Below are 20,821 nucleotides of genomic sequence, written 5' to 3' on the forward strand. Positions count from 1 at the left end.
GTTCCTTTGTGCTACTCCCCAACCTGTATTCACCAGAGTTGAAAACGACCAGTGCCTTAATTGCTTTACTGTAGGCGCTAGCGCCGCTTCCCCCTACAATTCACCTCCTTACTTGAAAATACTCTGTTGCTGGGTCCTTCCTTCACCAGTCACTTGGTGGAATTCACCACCTTATGGCCAGGGAAAACGAGGGTGGTAAAGGCTCTCTCGCCTCACGAAGCTCGCCTGCTCCCCCCTCTCGACTCAGGCCAGCTCCTCCTGCTTGGCGCTTGAGTGGAGGGAAGAAACGATCACCAAACGCCCCCTCAGTTCCCCCTCTCTGCTCGGCCAGCTCCTCCGTGTGGCGCGCGAGCAGAGGGGAGAGGCGGGACACTCACTCTGGCTGCAGCGGTAGCCGGCGCTCCTCCTTCGCATTGACCGGCGGGGGCTGCTACTCCCGCTGACATGCGCCGAGACGCCCGCGTTGGTACCGCCTCTCACGACGGCCGCTCCCAGGGAAGTCGCTACTCTCTTGGGCCTGCTTACTTCTGTGCCCCTCCTTCCGGGGATGTCAACATCAGACGGGGCATGCGCGAAGGCGCATTCACTTTCTCCTCAACCGGGTCGCTGCAGGCAACGCGTTAAAAACACGGAAGGCGCCCCCGGGGTCCCGGTTACGAAGGGAAGCCTCGCCAGGCTTCACAGGCTCAGTGGATCCCGGGGGGTGCTATTACAATGTGCGATCGGTGCCCCAGGGGTCCCAGTCCCGGCCGAGGCGGCGCTGCCTCAGAGAAACCGGCACCCTTCACCTTCAAAGCGCCTCCACAGTCACAATCCGGCGCCGATCTCTACTAGCCACTGCTCCACAGCAGGTGAGAGTTGACTCTCGGTTGGGTAATTAAGCGAAGGGACAGTTGCTGAAACCAGGGCAGGATGGTATGGAGGGCTGAATAAAAGGGTGGGGGCCACCAGAATTAACCCTCCTCTGTTAGAGGGAATCACAGCAGAATCCTTTCACTGGGCAGAGGACTGCGCTCCGCAGCGCCACAGTCTCTTTCTCCTGTTTACACCCCCCTATTTTGAAGCTAGGGGTCAGTCAGGCGCCCAGGGTCTCCCTTCAACAACCACAGCGGGGACAAGACAAGGATCCCAAAGGAGGAGTAGAGAAGTGGATTAATTAGGCTGCTTCCCAGTCCAGGAGATCAACCCTCTCACTAGCCTCTCCCCACCTTCCAAGATAGCCTATCCTCCAGCTGACTCTCACAGGTAGACAAAATGGCTGCCCCGCATTCCGCCTTATATAGGCTGACCCTCAGTGGTCCAGAATGGACCAGAAGGCTCTGGAACGCCCTATGCTAGGCTATGGGCAAGTTCTGAGTTTGACAGTTAGGGCAGTTGGTAGCCACCATTTTGTGTGGTTCCAACTTTTCCTGTCAGAACAGGCCTCTGGGCCTGAGGTGAAAAATTATGAGGGGGAAAAGAACACCTATCCCCCTGACCAACACCTAGAAAAACTCAGTGGACAAAAATTATTAAGGGTATGAGGGGCAAAAAGGGGACAAAATAAATAATACATTGGAGGGACTACGCAAAAAGCCAGACAGGTCTAACAGTATTGATAGAGCTGAGGATTCCACTGAAAACTACAAATGGCAAAATCCTATTGCATGCGTTCCTGCCTCCAAGACTTGATTCCGAGCAGGTACAGAATGAGCTATCGAAACACCCACCTAAATATTATGGAATAAGCTAATACAACAAACCAATGGAGAATAAAAACAAAATTAAACTGCTCCTCAAAATAGGGAAAAAAGCTAGATAACAAATGGCAGATTCACTTAGAATCTACACAACACAGTGCGAAAAGACAAGTTGCTGCACTGCGTTGTGTAAACAGCAGTGAGATGAAAAGCACCATATCTACATAGTAAACCTGGGAATGGCAAAAAATCCCGAGATGGATGCCCGGGGAAGGCCCACACTCCATCAATGGAACATCTTCCTAAAGCAAGATAACACACGGAAGCACTATGCTGTTCTTGTGTTACTTTGTATTTACTAATCCACATAAAGCAACGCAAAGTGGTTTTGCATGGTTCAGTAAATACTAAAAAAGATTTTGCATCAAGGCTGTGCCACAAAAGTCATGCAACTCATATGTAAAACCATTAGAAATCTGCCCTCATGTATAACATGCAGGTGTTTCCAAGATATATTCAGTTCATAATCTGGGACCTCCAGATAATCACTGAGAGTATGCAAAGTTGTGGGTGTAGAATTTGAATGAGAAAGTGGAGTCAATCAATCTCACAATCAAAAGAGGGCAGGCAAAACTAGGATCTGCTCAGAGCTACAGACAGTGAACACAACCACACCTGCTGTGTCTTTTCCTAACAGAATATTAAAAAATGAGGTTTAGTTGAGCCTTCAAGTTCTAAGAAAGAAAGCTATATTTTGTTCCATTCTTTGTTTATCGTATGGAAAATACAAGGGGAAGGGGAAATTCTGGTGGTGTTCTGACAAAATATTGTGGAAAGAATATTGTGAAACACAAATATAATGTCTTAAGTTAAATATCTTATTGTTGGTTGGGGAGTGGCTGGCACCAGCCAAGATGGCTGTGTAACTTTCTAGCTCCGCAGCGGCAACCACCCTGCCCCCATAAATCTGAATTTCATCCGCTTGACTCCGAACATGAAGCATAACAGGGTCTCCATGACCGGCCGCTGCACCTTTGGAGGTGGTTTGGGAGCCAGGTGTGGCAGAGCAGTGACAGTGGAGACGTCGGTGGCCTATGAGTGAGAAGTCTGCAGAAGGGTACGGCCTAAACAAGGGAGGACTTGAAGTGACCGCGTCTTGCACTTTGCCCAACCTGTGAGGGCGGCTGAGTCTGGGTGGCGTCGGAGCTGGTTGGAGTGCATGGCTGGAGGGTCCAGGCCCTATATGCCATTTGCTGTGAGTGAGTATTTAACAGCAGAGACAGGTCGGAGTGGCCGCAACCAGGCGTGGGCAAACCGAGCAGGCCTGGGCGGCCACTGACTCTGAGAGAGAAGATGAAAGGCTAGGGGGCACCCCTGACATCAAGATGATTGGCCATGGCTGGGAAGTGAGGCTGTGTGTGGCAACAGTGGGGACATAGTTGCGCCTCCCTGCCTGCTCTGCTGGGACATCTAATACTGGCCCGAGCTGACGGTGAGATCCCTGCCATTTAAGAGGCTTCATAGACTGGGGCACGGGACTGGTGGTGAAGGTTGCCCAGACTGTGACACAGCGAGTGGCGAGTGGAGGGGGGGCAGACTTGATCCACCCCCCTCATGTTTTACTCACCAGAGCCCAGTAAATCACCATAGTGGACAAGCCACAGGAGAGACTGGAAGCAGATCAGGGTAGGATGGATGCAGTCTGGCTGCAACCCTCTTCTACAGAGCAACAACGTGCTCTGCCTCCCCAGTCAGCTGTAGACTACCTTACCTCGGCAGGTCTCTGACCCCGGTAATAGTCTACTGGGGTACCTTCCACCCTGTGTGGTCATCAACCTCATTTAGGAGTTCCAGACATTTTAGTTAGTGCACCACTCACCTTTATTTACTATGGTCCTGATGGAGTGCCACCTGACCTGTTAGGGGAATTACAGGCATGAAACATGTCGACTCACTGCACCTTGACAGCCCTTTAGGTACATTACATCCATATAGGGCTTCAATATCTTTTAATTAAACCACATCAATAAAGACATACAAGAATAGGGCAGCTCCTGACTTATTTTAACCCACTACCCTGTGCACTGCCTGCACTCACACTTGCACGCACCCCACGACTTCTTCAAAAGATCTCCACCAAAGAGCCCCATTTAAGGGAGCCCGTCGGGCATTGCAGCACCGCCCGACGAGGAGCTTGGCCCAATGATGAAGCATGACATTCTTCGGGATGTGTGAGAGCATCACAAAGAAGAGACCTCACCTCCGCCTCTAGTAACTGCACACCCTTCTGTTATACAGACTGGAAGGTGTCCCACCCCCTGGAGTGGGCTAGTGATTGCAGGTTCATTGCTATTTCTTTTATGTCATTCATTATCACAAACATTTCTTACAGTAATTGACTGAGATTTGGTTTCTTACATTCCTAGATGAAACACCTAGCTGAAATGCCTATTAGTTCTGCGAATCATATAACAGGTCACATGTCACCATCACCCTGTGACTCACCCTAATATCATTTAATGCAATCTTGACCACATTCCTTCAATAGCTGCTTTTAACTTATTTCTAAACACACATTCGTCAAGATGCACAAGAAATAAACATCCTAAATTCATTGAAAGGCAGCTCTTGTGTAAACATGTAGGGGGTTTGATGGAGGGGCAGAAAGTGTGGAGGTCATGGGGAGCTCCATGGCCATATTATTCCCATGCAATGTAAGCACTGCAGATTTGAACTAAACAGTATCACAAGATTACTCAGTTAATTTGAAGAGTCATAAGCCATAAGAAAACAGCAAACTACTACTACTGTTACTGACATGGGTAAGGAGTAGATGAAGAGAGGCAGGGGAAAGAACGCAATTTGAGGAAGAGCACGACAGGTAATTAGTGTTGAGAGGCAATATGAATCACCATAAGGGCGTAATGTGACAGAGACAGGGTGCAAATAGAGGAATAGCAGAAGAGGGATATAGAGATAGTGTATGGAACACCATGGGGAGGGGAAAGCAGGATGCATCTGAGAGAAAATGTGATGAAACTTCATCGGGTGGTGATCAGTTGCTTTCAAATAAAGTAATGCTTAAATTACATACCGGTAATTCTATTACTCCAAGTCTAAACTTCCTTGTTCTGATGATTACAGAAATTAGGTGTGCATTCTCCACAAACAAGTTAATCAAGCTTAATCTAATGGAAAAAATAAAGTGTAACTTATTTCCTCCCATCAACCTGGTGCATATGTATCCACCATCTTGAGCTCCTTCAGACTCCAATATAGGACAGGAGCTAACTCACTCATTTGAATCTCGATTGGGATCCATCAACTTCTACAATCACGTCACCCTTTATATTTTGCCCTTTTTGGCCATTTGCCTAAAAACAAGAGCACCATGTGGAATTAAACCCTTTTAGTAATTGGGCCCATCTGGTTGCTGCTCCTGTCCACTTGATTCCAACACTGACCTTGGCGGCAAGAAATAAATGAACACTTTGCAGTTAGCCTTAACCTGCCATATGGTGCTCCCAAAGGGCAATTTGTGTCTATCTCGAACAGATCATTGCAAGATGCTAATGGCAATGGTTCAAAATTGTTACCCTGTCCTGCCCTGGAGGCTCTACTCCCTATCCCCTGGTGCCTTCAGGGTAATTTTATTGGATTATCCATTGTTCTTCATGTCAATTTTTATAGAGCCTTCACCTTCATCAAGGATTGCAACCCTGTGTTATTGAAGGCGTAACTTATCTTTCCAGGGCTCCAATGGACTCTTTTATGAAATTGTGCAATACTGAAAATGTATTATCTGCTTTTATTAATGTAAAGATTTATATTTACTCTACAATTAATTATCTATCTATCTATTTGGTGTATATATGCATACTCATTATCTGACTTCTGCTATAACATACCAAGCTCACTTGATAGTAACTCATATTATATTTCAACTTCATTATTCAATTAGTTGAAAGAAGGGGTAGTGTTGGAAATTGAGTTGTTGGTTGATTAGGGAGTGACTCTGATGAAGCAGCAACCACAATCCTTGTCAAGGTGAGGCACAAGGATTAAAGAAAAAGAGCCCCACCAAATCTGGGTCATCCGTGTAATAGACCAATCAAAAGGGTATAGTATCCCAATTTAATTTAAAGTCGATGTGCTAGACATCTTTTGTTTGCCATTCAGTAGTGGGTGATTCTGCAACTCAAAATGCAAACCTCCCCAAAATACAAACTCTCCCTCTGACATAACAGGCCTTTCATTTCCATGATATCGTGTATATGAGCTGCTCTAAGAGGGAAACATTGTTTTGAAATACTGATGCCTGATTGAATACAGTTGCTTCTATACTTCCTTTGCTCAGCCCCCGCCTACCTTCGATCATATATGATATACCGGCAAATCTGTGTCGGGGTGACTTGGTGGTACACCGTTGAAACATAAGGAGAAGCGCCATGCACTGTGTGTTCTTTTTGTATTAAACCATTGTATATTTTTGGGAATCCATTGTGTATTGACGAATGTCAGGATTGGCAAGATACCCTCCCATTATACTCTCTCGGGTGTTAACACTAGCTAACACACTTAAAGATGGCCGCGCCACGGTACGTGGGGGACGGAGCCATCTCCCCCTCTGGCTACTTCCGGATCCTGCGCGTTACCACCAGCGAGGATCGTCGGAAGCGCCGGAGGAACTCGGCAGTAGTAAGTCAGTGTGTGGATGCCGGTATGAATGCTGTGCGTAACCCCTGTAGAATGACGGCCTGTGTGAGCACCGATGTGCAGGTCTCTGACAGTAGAACGGGTTACCAGGGGTTTTGTGAATGCCTCATGTGAGGGCTGCCTTGTACTTTGGCGGGCAGAGAGGGTGTGTAAAGAGCTGCGTTGTTCTTTTTACAAACCCGGCGGTGTTTTTACAATTCTGTGGGATTGGAAGTGTATCACTTAAACTCTGGATTGTTGTTTTTGGACACAGGTGGCTCGCATCATTGAGGAGCCATCGGCGGACTCGTGATCTAGTGACACAGGGTCCAACATTCGGTGACCGGTACCCAAAGATTGGTTCACCATAAGGTAAAGTCTATGCGCTGTTGCGTGTGGTGTTTGGCATTAGTGTGACTTTCTTCGAGCACTCGCTTCGGCTGAAGGGGTGCAGGACAATCACTAAAATGCTTGTTTTTATGTTCACACAGGTCCTACTATACATTTTATATGTGAAGATTGAGAATAGGAAACCCTCATATGCCCTCATGAATTGCTTAAATGAGAGCAATGAAACATGTCGTTTTGAGGAAGAATCTGCATGGTAATTAATTACCCATTTTTAAACGGGAGGTTTTTGCAGCACCAGAATAAAGGAAAAGTAGCCAGCAAAACTCTGCCCTGTTTTTATATCTGTTTGTGTGGGGGTCTATGTTTACACGTTTGTGCTCAGTAGTGTCTATTTGTATACACTGGTTTGTCTTTGTCGCGATTCTCACTTGTGCACTTTGTATTGTGTTTATGTGCACTTCTGTTTTCTTTACATAGAGTGAGTGACCAATGATGAGAAGTGGGTATACCGGTGATTGTTAGCCGGGAACCCCCTTGGGTGCTGCTACCGTGAGGCACTCACTCTATTCTTCACATTTTTTTCACATTCTTTTGAGTTTTTGAATGTGTTGGCCTGTGTTTCTGTTGTGTCAAGTCATTTATACATCCTGACCCTAGCAGTAGTGTTATTTCACACACCCTAGGTATATGAATTAAAATTGGGATACTATACCCTTTTGATTGGTCTGTTACACGGATGACACAGATTTAGTGGGGCTCTTTTTGTTTAATCCTGGTCTGAGGGGGGGGGGGCAGCCCTACCGAATACCTTTCCCCCTATACCCCTGGTGATTTAATAGGGTGATGCACAAGCCAACTCTAAATTAACCTGTGATCAACCCTTTGGTAACTTGGTGCACAGCAGTCTGGTTTAACCTAAAGGCAATGTGTAAAGTATTTGTGCAACACTCAAACAATAAAAAAGTAAATACACCTCAATAAAATAATCCCACACCAAGTTAGATGAATAGAAATGTCTTTAATAAACAAAACAAGACCAAAATGGCAAGTATCCAATCAGTAGAACTTGAGATATGCAATTTTAAATGTGTGGTGAAAATTGAGCTGAAAAGCACTAAGCACCAACTCTGGATATCTGGTCTCATCGGGCTGGGACAAAGTCACAAATTCAGGCACCCAGCGATGAACTCAGGCCAGTTACAGGGACCCAGTTAAGCCTGGTAAATGAAGCACCTTAAATCCTGGTTTGTGGAGCGTTGTGAGGATCCAGGTTGAAGATGTGTTGCACAGTTGAAGCGATGCGTCAGTCTGACATGCAGGAAGGCTACGGTGTGAGGTCCTATGGCATTGTCGAGGATACGTTTGAGAAGAGTTTGTGATGTGAAGATGCCTCATGCAGTTGAGGTGATGTGTACATTTCAAGGAGCTGTCGTTGATGAGGAATACGAGGGCATGCGTTGAGGATGCATCATGCAGCAGCATTTCCAATGGAATGTAATTCGATGTGGGTCTTTACAATGGGTCCAAACCATGCAGCTGCTGTGATGCATCAGTTCTGCTTGGGTTTGCACCACACAACAGAGGACATGCGTCAGTTTAACTGGATCACAGAGTCAGGCAAAGCACCTTAAGCTCACTTACTAAGATTCAGAATGGGCTGGCACCACTTGGCAGGGTAGACTCACAGATGGCAGAGTCCCAGTGCAGGTGCAAGGTTGTTGGAAGCCTGCTGTGTCCCTAATGCTTCAGATCAGGAGGCCATCCAAGTAGTACTTTGTGATACTCTGGGGTTCTGGGTTCAAGAGTAAGACTTAGTGGTGAATTCTGCTCCCTTCACAAGGTTTGACAAGTTTTCAAAACTCCCCTCCGCATAGTGCAGCAGAGTATTTCCCCCGCTCGCACTCACGAACTGTAAGTTGGTGAGAGCAAGCAGCCGCTCAGGTAGAATTTCTACCAGAGTGGCAGGAACAGTTTTTTTGTCACTTCCTGGAGTTTCGCATAACGAAACTCTGTGAACTACGCCCAGGCCTATTTAAGAGATGCAGGTCCAGTCCCTCTCATCCAGGTATTAGGGCAGCAGATTGAAGGTCAGCATAGTAAGGCAGCAGTCCTTTAGAGTAACAGTCCAGGAGAGCAGCAGTCCTTTCAGCTCCATAGCAGTCCTTTCTCCTGGCAGAGTGCCCACTGGTTCAGAGATTTACTGCAGTGATGTTGTCTGAGGTCCCAAATGTATACCCAGTTGTGCCTTCCAAGTTGTGAAGAAGTTTCCAGATACACAGATGCCCTGCCTTCCTATCCCTGGCACCAGACTATCGACAGGGGATATGCAGCCCTTTGTGCACATTGCCTATTCAAGTGTAAATGGAGTTAGATCCAACTCCTCTCTCCACTCCTCCCAGTGATGGCCCATCCAGACACACCTAAGCTCCCTATTCTAATTGGCTGTATAGGAGAAATACACAAAGCCCAACTGTCAATTATACCCTGCCATGAGACCCAGGCTACAGGCACCATATGGGTAAGGCAGGAAAATACCAACTTTCCCAGACTACACTTTGTTTCCAACAGAGCTTGGAAAGTTGCACGAAGAAAATCTGCTCAACAAAGTAGAATCAACTGACAAATGTCTGCTTCTATGCAGAGTTGATTTCGTAATGGAAGAATTTTTAGGCGTTTAAAAAGTGAAGAGTGATCTCCTTCAAATTGATTCTCCCTGTAAGAGACAGCCCATCACTGTCAAGTTGGCTGTACTCCACTCCGTTTAAAAATTATTGGGACATTCACACAGAAAGAAGATTGGGAGGACATACTTTCAGTTCTGCAGTACAATTAAGTGTCTAGACGTTCTGCATCCTGAGGAGAACCCCCAAATTAATTAGGGTTTGAAACAAGTCGACAGTGTTGCCCACCAGAGATTGTGTTCCAAAGACAATATTGGTTTACAGGGAACATGATTAGATTGAAATGATGTAATGAATATATCCCTGGCACCATCCACTGAAGTCAAGTTATTTTTGTCATGCTTCTGGTTTTGCCCAACTTATAGCAGCTAGGTGAATGACTAAATATTTGTTGCTCTCAGTGGGCTATTTAATTCAGAACCTTGATGTAAGGTTATTTAGGTGTACACTCAGATGGGAATTTTGTGTTGATGTTTTTCACATGTGTAAGTTACGATTTTGATTAAATGTGTTGTGGGTTATTAATGTGATATAGGGAAAAAATACGGTGGTATTGTTTTTCATGTATGCGGTCAACAGTCTATAAGTTGTTGATGCAAAAATTATTCATGAATATTTCAGAATAGGATCGTCAGCATTGGCAATTCAATTGTTGTTCTATTGTTATTGTCTTAGCCTTGCTGACGTGGTATAGGCCAAAACCCCTGTTTCTCTTTGTTAAATTTATAAAGGTGTCATTTTCAAAATTGTAATTTAAAATCCAACTTCACCATAAGTTAGGATTTTTCATTTCAATTCCAAAGACACCAAACGAATAACTGGTTGCCTATTCCCATTAGTAAAGTACACCTATAAATTGTAAAAGCATAACTCAAAGGTTATCCTATGGGTGAAGTAGGGCTTGCTGTTGTGAAAAACGAATATAAGGATTTTTCACTACCAGGACATGTTAACTTCAAAAGTACATAACCAACCTTATAAATGTAGCATCCAGCCCTCTGGGCAGTCCAGTGCCTAACTCAGGGTGACGTATATAATTAAAAAGGAAGATTTGAGCCTGGGGAAAGGTTTATGTTGCTAGGTCGAAATTGCAGTTTAAAACTGCACACACAGGCTGCAATGGCAGTCCTGAGAAACAGTTACAGTACTACTTAAGTGGGTGGTACAATCAGTGCTTCAGGCTGGCTAGTAGCATATAATTTAATGGCCCTGGGCACAGGTAGTGCCACTTTACTAGGACTTACAGGTAAATTAAATATAGCAATCGTGTAGAACATTCGTACTTGCAAACAGTTAACCAGGTGCTATAATTGCTGTCTGTGATTGACCGAGGTCCTCATTGATGTCAGCAGAGTGGTGTTTGAGGGGGGTGGGGGGTTGGCAAGAAGAGGGGTGTAGGGGAAGTGAAGCGTATACATCTGCTGGCTGGATTGCACAATATGAAACCAGAAAACCTAGGATTAATAATAGCGGCTTCTCCACATAACCAGATTGTGTGATATCAGGCAATTGTATTGCCCTTGAAATTCATGACTTCAGGATGTGTGCTATACATAACCTTCTCCTGTGTTTAATTTAATAAACTATAATATTGTTCATGCATAATAGCAATCCAGTTCACTCAAAGAGTACACATAACAACAGACATGACTCACTATTGACATTTTTGTTAGGGTGCTAGGAAGAATTCATGTTTCTACATTATTTTTTTAAGAACCATCTTTTTAAAAAATACTTCTCAATGTGCTGATACAATCTGATGTACTAAGGTGAACTGGTTCTGCATGTTAATGAAATACACTTTTTAAATATTGAAGAGATTTTATCACATTTTTGCACGTTTTCTGCAAGATGTCTTTCCTATAGTGAAGAGGTGTAGGACAACCTAGTTACTTAGGCCTAGATGTATCAAGCATTTTTCGATTCGTTAAGGCCGGAATTCTGCTTATTTTGGCCTTAACGAATCGCAAACGGACATTTTGCATCTTTTGGGATGCATGTGAAATTAGCAAAATAAGCAATCGCAAAAAGCTGCGATTCCTTATTTTGCTTAAGCATTTAAGGAATCGCAATTGTGCCATTCCTTAAATGCCATGTATGAAGCTTTTTTAATTTGTGAATTCAGGTTAAGGAATCGCAAATTAACACCAACTTGAGGTTCGTGTTAATTTGCGAAATCCTTTCAAAAACCAAAAATTGGCAATTTTGAGGGTGGCATGTGACACACATACATGCCCGTAGGGCATGTATGTGCGCCATATGCACACACATGTAAGTTTCAGGGGTGCAGCAGGGTGTCCATGAGACACCCCTGCACCCTTGCAATAATTCTCAAATTGTGATTAGCAAATTGCGAATTCGCAATTTGAGAATTATTTCGCAATCATTCCTATGGGCCTCTGGCCCATACGAATGAATGGGAAATTATTCCTTATTTGCGAGTTCGCAACTTGCGAATTCGCAAATTAGGAATAATAAGGAATCGCAAAAAAATAGCGATTTAAAACATACATCCCATTTTGCGATTTCTTAATAGCGATTCGGTAAAAATCGCTATTAAGAAATCGCAAACAGGAACGATGATACATCTAGGCCTTACTTCTTTAACTTCAATTAACCATTTAATAAATGCTTGCCTGTTTATTTAACTTATTTTTAATGTTACTGCTGAGTCGAGTAAACAGCAGCCTATTGTTCCTGTTGACCAGGGGGGCACATGCAAAGGTCAGGGAGGGCCGCATGTAGCTCTAATGCTGTACTGTGAGTATCACTGGTGTAGAGTCAAAACGTAACTTTTTTTAAGCAGAGAGCTCAAGCACATCAGCATTGATTAGCACTGGTAAAGTATGAGGAATCCTAAAACCAGCAAAACGAAGTCAGCAAACCGGTGGGTTAAAGGTAAAAAGTAAGGGGGTAAACAATGCCAAGGAGGCCAGGTCTAATAGATAGAATAGATATAATGATCAGAACAAAGGGCCCGATTCACAGAACTAACTTAAGACATAATCCTAAACTTACTACCAATTTGGTATTCACAGAAGGCACTTACTCATTTTGGTATTCCCAGAAGGCACTTACTCATTTCGGTATTCACAGAAGTTAAGAGTCCTAACTTTAGGACTCCTAAATGCCTTCTGTGAATACCGAAAGTCTTAAAGTTAGGATTTTTCTCAATTTAGTAGTAGTAAAGTTAGGACTCCTAACTTTAGGACTCCTAAATGTCTTCTGTGAATACTGCAAGTCTTAAAATTAGTATTTTTCTCAATTTAGTAGTAGTAAAGTTAGGACTCCTAACTTTAGGACTCCTATATGCCTTCTGTGAATACCGAAAGTCTTAAAATTAGGATTTTTCTCAACTTTACTACTACTAAACTGAGAAAAATCCTAATTTCCTGTGCAGGTTTCTGGGGCTCTGTAGAAGACTCAGGCTTTTTATATTGGGGATTCTCACCACCTTTCCCCTGCGGAGGTATTGTAACCACTTTCTTTTGGTCACCCCAGTGGTTGTTTTGTCACTCACACTTGCCTTGACCCAGTTTTCTGCCATCTTTTCCAATTCTTGGGGAGAAATTAGACCTAGGTCTACCAAATGCAGATGTAACTTTTCATTAGTGCAATTTCTTAAAATATGGTATTTCATAAACAGATTGTAAAGTTCATTGAAATCAGATACAGTGTGTCCAGTTAACCAACCATCTAGTGTAGTTTACGAAGTCAATCCATGATTGGTTTTGGGTTTTGTGAGCCCCCTGAATCTAATTACATATTCCTCAGTTGTGAGGCCAAATCCCTCAATCAGAATTCTCTTCATGAGGTCATAAGACCCAGCATCTGCCCCAGAAAGGGTCAGAAATCTGTCTCTGCAGTTACCAGAGAACAGTTCCCAAAGGAGTGCCCCCAGTAAGACTTCTTCACTTTTCTCATTTCACAAGCCTTCTCAAAGGCTGTAAACCATTTTGAGATATCATCATTCGCTTCATATTTAGGACAATCCCTATGTGGATTTTAGGATGATAAGATTGCTCTCCATCCTTATTTAGTAAATTGCTGCCACCATTGATGGGTGATAGGCCCATCTCTACTCTCTCTCTTTCTAGAGCCAGCAACCTGGTCTCTAAATCCAGTCTTTTGGTCAGCCTTACCATAAGGTTGTTCTCCTCATTGAGGCTGTCCTCTATGTCTTCATTGATATCTGATCCACTGGGTGATTCTTGGAGTCAAGGGTACTTAAACCCTTTTCTCCCTAGGAAGTGCAGGGGTTTGATCTACCTAGGAGGTGGAGGGGTTTGATCTACCTGGTCATCCAATTCCTCTACTTCCTCATCTGATTGGTCTTCACCATTTTAAGATGGGTGGTCCTCATCATACCCAGTCAATAGCTCCTGGAGCTTTTGATTGGTGTGATGGGGACCCATGGCAATGTTTTTAATTTTACATAGGGACATGGAAGACAAGTGAAGTTAAGGGGTGAGGTCAAGCTCCTCAACTCTGTCCTCTATGTCATTGTTGTTATTTTCACTAATAGCTGGGATATTATTTTGAGACATTGTTAAAAGGAGGCTTCTCGGCCCTCTAATCCTTAGCTACAGTGACTTTTTATTTTCTAAAATTCTAAAGGGACCTAACCGAGGCCCTAACAAGACTTGTAGTAATTTTGCAAACAAATGTCAATTTGAAAAATCTGAAAACTAAAGACAATTTAAGAGTTCTGTTATGTGATCAGGTGGTAACCAAGTAGTCTAACAAATGCAAAGTTGTGTATCCCATCGCTGATCCATAAATGTAGGAGGCTGGCTCTTTATATCCTATACCAAAGTGATGTATAGTGTACACAGAGTCCAGTGGAACCCCAGAGGTAGGCAGAGGTATAATTAGATAGAACCTTACTCTCTATTTGTGGTAGTGTGGTTAAGCAGTAAGGTAGTATCAGAGGACAGTGTTAAGCATTTGTTGTACATACTCGGTCGGCAAATGGATTCACACACTCAAAGACTGAACTTCAGACCAATTGTTTTTGTATAAAAATATACTTTTGGGTATTTTTTTTCTAGAACCAAGCGAGCCTGGCACAGGTAAGCAATAAATATGTTACAGTAATACATACTAAATGTTATACAGTTGTATTGCAATTGTAAATGTACTTTAGTATGACATACAGTATTGTTTCAGAGAAATGCAATCACTTGTAAATACAGTACATAGACTTCAAATGGATTTTCAGTAAAATAGGAGATAAGTTACTATTTGGATTACATTTCTTTCTCAGTGCTGTATGCCTGGATGCAGCACTGGGACATTTCCGGTAAACAGATAAGTAAAAGCGTTTTTGTTAAATCGTACAATTTTAAAGAATTTCTTTAGGTTTCAAAACTCCACGCTTATAAACTTTTTTAGGAAAAACTGTCAATGTTATCCTATGGGGGAAAATATGGATATCAGTTTTTAGGTAAGTATTTTTTAGTGGAATTTAAGGTTCTGAGGCTAGACTAAGAGGTCCCCCAGGGTCAGTGATGCACTCTTAATACACCCTCAGCGGCACTAGGGTGGCTGGGTGCAGAGTGTTGAGGCCCAATGTTATCCAATGGGGGTTAGGGGGCCTCCAGTTGGTGGCTGATGGTAAGCAGGCCACTGGGATGTGGGAGCAATGCTCCTGGACTTTATCTCAGGGAAAATGGGGAAACATATTAGCATCAAAGGTGCACCCTCAGCGGCACTAGAGCGGCCGGGTGCGGGGTGCTGTTTTGACGTCGGATGCGCTGTTGTTTCTAATGGAGAACCTCCGGTTTGCAAAAGCACTGCAGGCTGGGAGACGAAGGACTTCTGGGTGCGAATACCACTTCTAAAGGTAAGTTGGGAAGTTAGGGGTTGGTTATGCACCGTTGGTTTGGGCACACAAAACCGTGGGGCGTTAGGTGCAGGGGTGCCTTTTGGGGTCAGATTTTTTTACCAGCTCCTGGTCGCAGTTAGGGGGTCTCCTGGATTTAGACTGCAGGAGTTGGCTGGAGGATTGAGGCAGGTCATAGGTCACCGGATCTTGGTTTAGGATCACCAGGGTGATGTCCTCGTGGTTTTTGCCCACTCGAGCTTGGGCCTTGGACTTTGGGTGCAGAGTGGGGTGGATTTGTGGTTTCCAGCTGCTTCCAGAGGTTGCAGTTGAACAAATCTGGTGTTCATAGGAGAAGCAGTCTTTGGAAGTGAAGGCAGGCAGGTCCTCCAGGGTTTTTGAGGTTGCTGGCTGCAGGACACTCCAAGATTTTGCAGGAGCAGGCTCGAGGGGGAGACAGGCCGGTAGGGCTGGGGCCAGGTCAGTGGGCGTCTTCCTCTTGTTAGCTGCTGCACAGCTGTTCAGTCCTTATCTGAGGAAGGAAGGTTCAGGGGTGCCCCTAAATACTAGATTTTGCAGTGTTACAGGTAGGTAAAAGACAGAAACCAATGGGTCCCTTCCATGAGGTGGGTACACCCCTAGTATACCACCCTCCACTGGGAGAAGGGCATGTGCCTGTCCATGGTTGGCAGTGTCCCCCATCTTCAAGATGGCATGGACTGAGAGTTTTGCTTCACCACGGCTCCCCCACCTGAGGGGTGTAGTTGGCAGAGGTGGGCACACCTCTCTTCCTCACTTGTTTTTCCTGCCGGTTCCCACCCAAGTGCTGTTCAGAACCAGTGGGGACCAGTTGCTGAAAGCAGCAATTGGCCTGGGGAAGCTTCAAAAAGCGGCAAGCCTTTGAAGCTTCCCCTTTGTGAACCCTGCCCATCCAGGGGGAGGAGGCTTGGCACCTCGTTCCAGGATGTGTATTGTTTCAGGCCCCAGAGAGCAGCAGGCTCTCGTCCCAGGGCTCCAGAAAAAGATCTGGTGGTTGCAGCCACTCAGCCTGGACACTAGTAGTGGGTTCGTTTTCAGGGGGCATCTCTAAGATGACCTCAGTGTGCATTTTTCATTAAATCCCACACTGGCATCAGTGTGGGTTTAATATGCTGAGACGTTGCATACCAAACTTCTCAGTTTTCAGTGTAGCTATTATGGTGCTGTGGAATGGAATGGAATGGAATATACACTTATATTGCGCATGGTTACCCGTAGGCATCCCAGCGCATTAGGATAACTAGAACGCCAAACCACTCAAGGGAAAAGGAAGGTCTTCAGCTGTTTCCTGAATTGTAAATAGTTAGATTCAAAATTAATCGATTCAGGGAGTTGGTTCCAGAGTCTTGCTGCGTGAATCGTAAATCTGCGTCCGCCAGAGCGGGCCCGGCGAAACCTCGGAACTGTCAGCAACATTTAGTGATTGGATCTGAGAGTCCGTAATACCGGGAGGCGTTGAAACATTGGGAGAAGAAGCGATGGACCATTACCGCTAAGAGATTTATGTACGGTACACATAGATTTAAACACAATTCTTTGTTGCACAGGAAGCCAGTGTAGCTGACGAAGTGCTGGCTTAGCAGAGTCACGTCTCGCAACCTTTAAAAGTAGACAGGCTGCGCAATTCTGGACCAGCTGTAGGATCTTGATAGGCCCCTGTGGAGCGCCCAAATAAATTGCATTAGAATAATCAAGTCGCGATAGAATAAGGGCTTGTACCAACAGGCGTCTAGCATTAAGGGGGAGGATCTTCCTCAGTGTTCTGATCAAACCATAACATGTGGCCGCCACCTTGCAAGCCTGTACCAGAAAGCTTAGGCTAGGATCGATCCACATACCCAGACTCTTGATCTGGCTCTTCGGCAAAGGGCTAGGGCCCATCACTGTTGGCCAACTAAGATCAAGATTAGTGGGAGGGGCGTGACCCAGTAACATGACTTCCATCTTAGAGCCGTTCAGTTTTAGGAAAGAGGCATCCATCCACTCAGCTACGTTAACCAGGCAGGATTTAAGATTGTTATTATTCTGGTCCAACTGGCTAAAAGACACTACCAGCTGGGTGTCATCTGCGTAGGTAACCAGTTGGACCCCCCAGGGAAGTACAATGTCTGCCAGGGGCCGCATATAGATGTTGAACATGGTGGGACTCAACGAGGATCCCTGGGGGACACCATACTGCAACCCTGTCTGCTTCGAGTGCACCTCACCCTCACAGACCACAAATGATCTGCGAGGTAAAAATGACCAAAGCCACTCCAGAGCAGTCCCCGATACTCCCACCGACATCAGTCTTTGTATCAAAATACGGTGGTTTACCGTATCGAAGGCTGCGCTGAGGTCTAACAGGATGATCACAGCGCAGCCTCCGGTGTCCACAATTTTCCTAGTGTCTTCCACCGCTGGCTGGAGGGCAGTCTCGGTGCACTGTTTGCTTCTGAATCCTGTCTGACTGTGATGTAAGACCCCATTACTTTCGACATATGTCGCGAACGTATTATTCACGTGTCTTTCCGCTAATTTGCTAATGCCAGGGAGAAGGGAAATAGACCGATAATTTGCCTATTCCCCGGGATCTAAATTAGGGTTTTTTAGCAATTCTCTGACACGTGCCTGTTTCCATAAAGGGGGAACCTGTCCAGCTGCCAAGGAAGTATTGATAACATGCTGGATGACTGGTGCAATGGTCTCCGATACTAAATTAAGTACGGAGGGAGGCGCCACATCAGCTGGGGATCCGGATTTAAGATTCTCCGGGAGACCCTGTGAGTCAGATAGAGAAAGAGGAGGGAACACCTTAAGCTTAGGATAGGAGGGGACGCAAGGGGGTTGCAGATCAGTGTCCGAATGAGGAAATTGCGAGTAGATGTTAGTAACTTTAGAAAGAAAGAAATTAGCAATTTCATCACAACGCCATTGGGCGTTCGAGACATCAGGGGGAGGGTCAGGAGGAGTGGTGAGGGATTTAAAAAAATGTAATATTTCCCTAGGGGCATTGACGGCCGACATACTCTTTCCCTGGTAGTACTTAGATTGAGCATCTTTAATTCCAGCTTTACACTGTCTAAGTGCTAATCTATGCTTGTCCTTGCTCGATGTAGAGAAATGTTTCCTCCATTTTCGTTCGGCCTGCTTACAAGTTTGTTTAAGCCTCCTAAATTCAGACGTATACCAAGGCTTCTTATTAGTACCTGCTCGCAGGTCAAAATTCCTCTTTGGTAAAACAAGGTCTAAGGAGGCTTCCAACCAATTATTAAAATCATCATTTGCTTCAATAGGGTTAGTGGCAAGGGCAGGGATGGAATTATTAAGGTGGATTACCCACTCTTCACCACAAGTATAGACCAAATCCGGCCCGACTTAGTGGATTTTATAGAGGATTGAGGGGCACTCACAGGGGTCCACACAAAGGAAAGAAGTAAGTGATCTGACCAGGGTACTGCAGTCTTCTCCTTCAGGATAAGATCATCTAAGTTAGTGAACAGAGGATTGAGTAACTGGCCAGCTTTATGGGTGGGGCCAGTTACAATAAGGTTAAACTGAAAAGGTTCCATTCGTGCGACCAATTCTCGAGAGGAGTGTACATTTTAATCATCTAGGTGAAGGTTAAAGTCACCAAGTCACCTGTGGAGTTCGTGTATATACTCTGAATGGCAGCACTCCACTTACAATGTCTAAGAATGGACTTAGACACTGTAGGGGTACAGGGCGCATGCACCTGTACCCTCACCATTGGTATAGTGCACCCAGCTAGAGGGGTGACTGATCTATGCCAGGGCAGTGGTTTGTAGGCATGGCACACTGTGCCATGTCGACTCTTCACGTTGTTCTGCACCAAGACAGCCTGAAGAGGCAGTGTGTGAGTATCAAGGTACAGGACCTCTCAGGGTGGCACAATAAGTGGTGCAGGCCTTAGAGGCCTTCGCTGGTCACAGTGCCCAGGGTACCTGTGGTACCATTTATCAGGGGCTGATCTGTGGCCAGAGATCCCAATTGGGTTTAAGCTTCAATGCAGTTTTAGGGAAAGAACATAGGCCCTGGGTACCTAACTAGCAGGACCCCAGGTCACACTCAGTCAAAGTACATCAGTAATTCAGAAAAACGTTGGGGCAACCATGCAGAAAGAGAGCACTTTCTCACAAATTTGCAATTGGGGTAGTGCTGTGAAAGGCATTGAGATGTACTACTGAAGTAGGCAGTGAGTCCTGTAGTAGGCTGTGAGGAGAAGTTCTATATTGTGGGTAAGTGAGGGATACCTATGTGGTCAGAAATTAAAAGTGACTTGCACCCTGTGGTGAGCCCTGAAGGGGGGTCCAGTGATGTGCAATGAGATGGGGCCATGTGGTTTTTTATTAAGTGGAGATTTTGTGGTGGGCAGTTAGGGGGTCCTGATAGATAGAAAGAAGGAATCCAGTTGTGGACAGTTAGTGAGTGGAGAAAGTCAAAGGAAAATCCTCTGATGGCAGTGCAATGTGGTGGCAGTGAAATCCAATCTTTTGTTCGGTGCTGTTGGGTCTCTGTCAGAGCTAACAGCTGCAGTTCTAGGAGCTGTTGTTTTTCTCATGTTTCCCACCTATACTGACATGTCTGACATTTATTATATTCAACATATTCACATGCATGGTGTCTAAGGGCACCGCAGCCATCTGAGCTCATAGGTAAGGTCTTGTTTTTTCTTAGCAGGTGAAAGAACATGTGCATCCAAAGTCACAATGGGGGTCGCAAAACATTCGTACATTGAAGTATGACTCTCTATTAGGAAGGGCCGACCTTGGCATGACCCTTCCTAACAGCGAGTCGCAAACCCTATTTTGCGAGTCAGTAATAGGCTACTGACTCGCAAAATAGTTTGTAGATAAGGCAGACCTATTTTGCAGTCGCAGACAGTCCAATTTTCCGTTTGCTACTGCAAACAAATGTCATACATCTGGCCCTAAATCCTGGAGTGAGAGCTGGATAATCAGACAGTGAATACTGAGGGGCAGTGACACAGAGATAGTAAGCAAAGAAACTGCACATATGAAAGAGGCATAGAGGCAGAGGTGACACACAGAGACTGTCAGTGAGTTCAGTTAAATAGAGACACAATTATTAAAGGTAGGGAGAGAAAGACTAAATATAGCAGAGGCACCACAAATAGAAGATCAAAGGCAAAGGGTGAAATCAGAGTTTAACGGCAGAGACAAAATAGCCATAGGAAGATATTGATTTGTTAAAAAAAACAATGACAGAATTGAGGAGGAGTAAGAATAGATACAGACAAGGTGGCAATATACACAATTATCATTCTTTCCTGGGTTCATCTTCTTGCACCATTAGAAGAATCTGTACTGCTGAGGAAATGCTAAGAAAGTTTCAAATGGAACAAAAATTAAAGATTAAAAATAAAACAACCAATCAGTGCAGGTTAGTTGTAGCACCAGGTTGGGAGGATATTAGTCCTACAGGTATCTCTTATAGAATTGTATTTTCTTTGACAAATCCTACCTTGCGTCCTTCACACCAAGCTCATGGATCAATCAATATATTGAAGCAAGATACTGAATTTCGCTTTA

This window comes from Lissotriton vulgaris, chromosome 3_1 (assembly GCF_964263255.1).
Source record: "Lissotriton vulgaris chromosome 3_1, aLisVul1.2, whole genome shotgun sequence".
In the NCBI taxonomy this organism is placed as follows: domain Eukaryota; kingdom Metazoa; phylum Chordata; class Amphibia; order Caudata; family Salamandridae; genus Lissotriton; species Lissotriton vulgaris.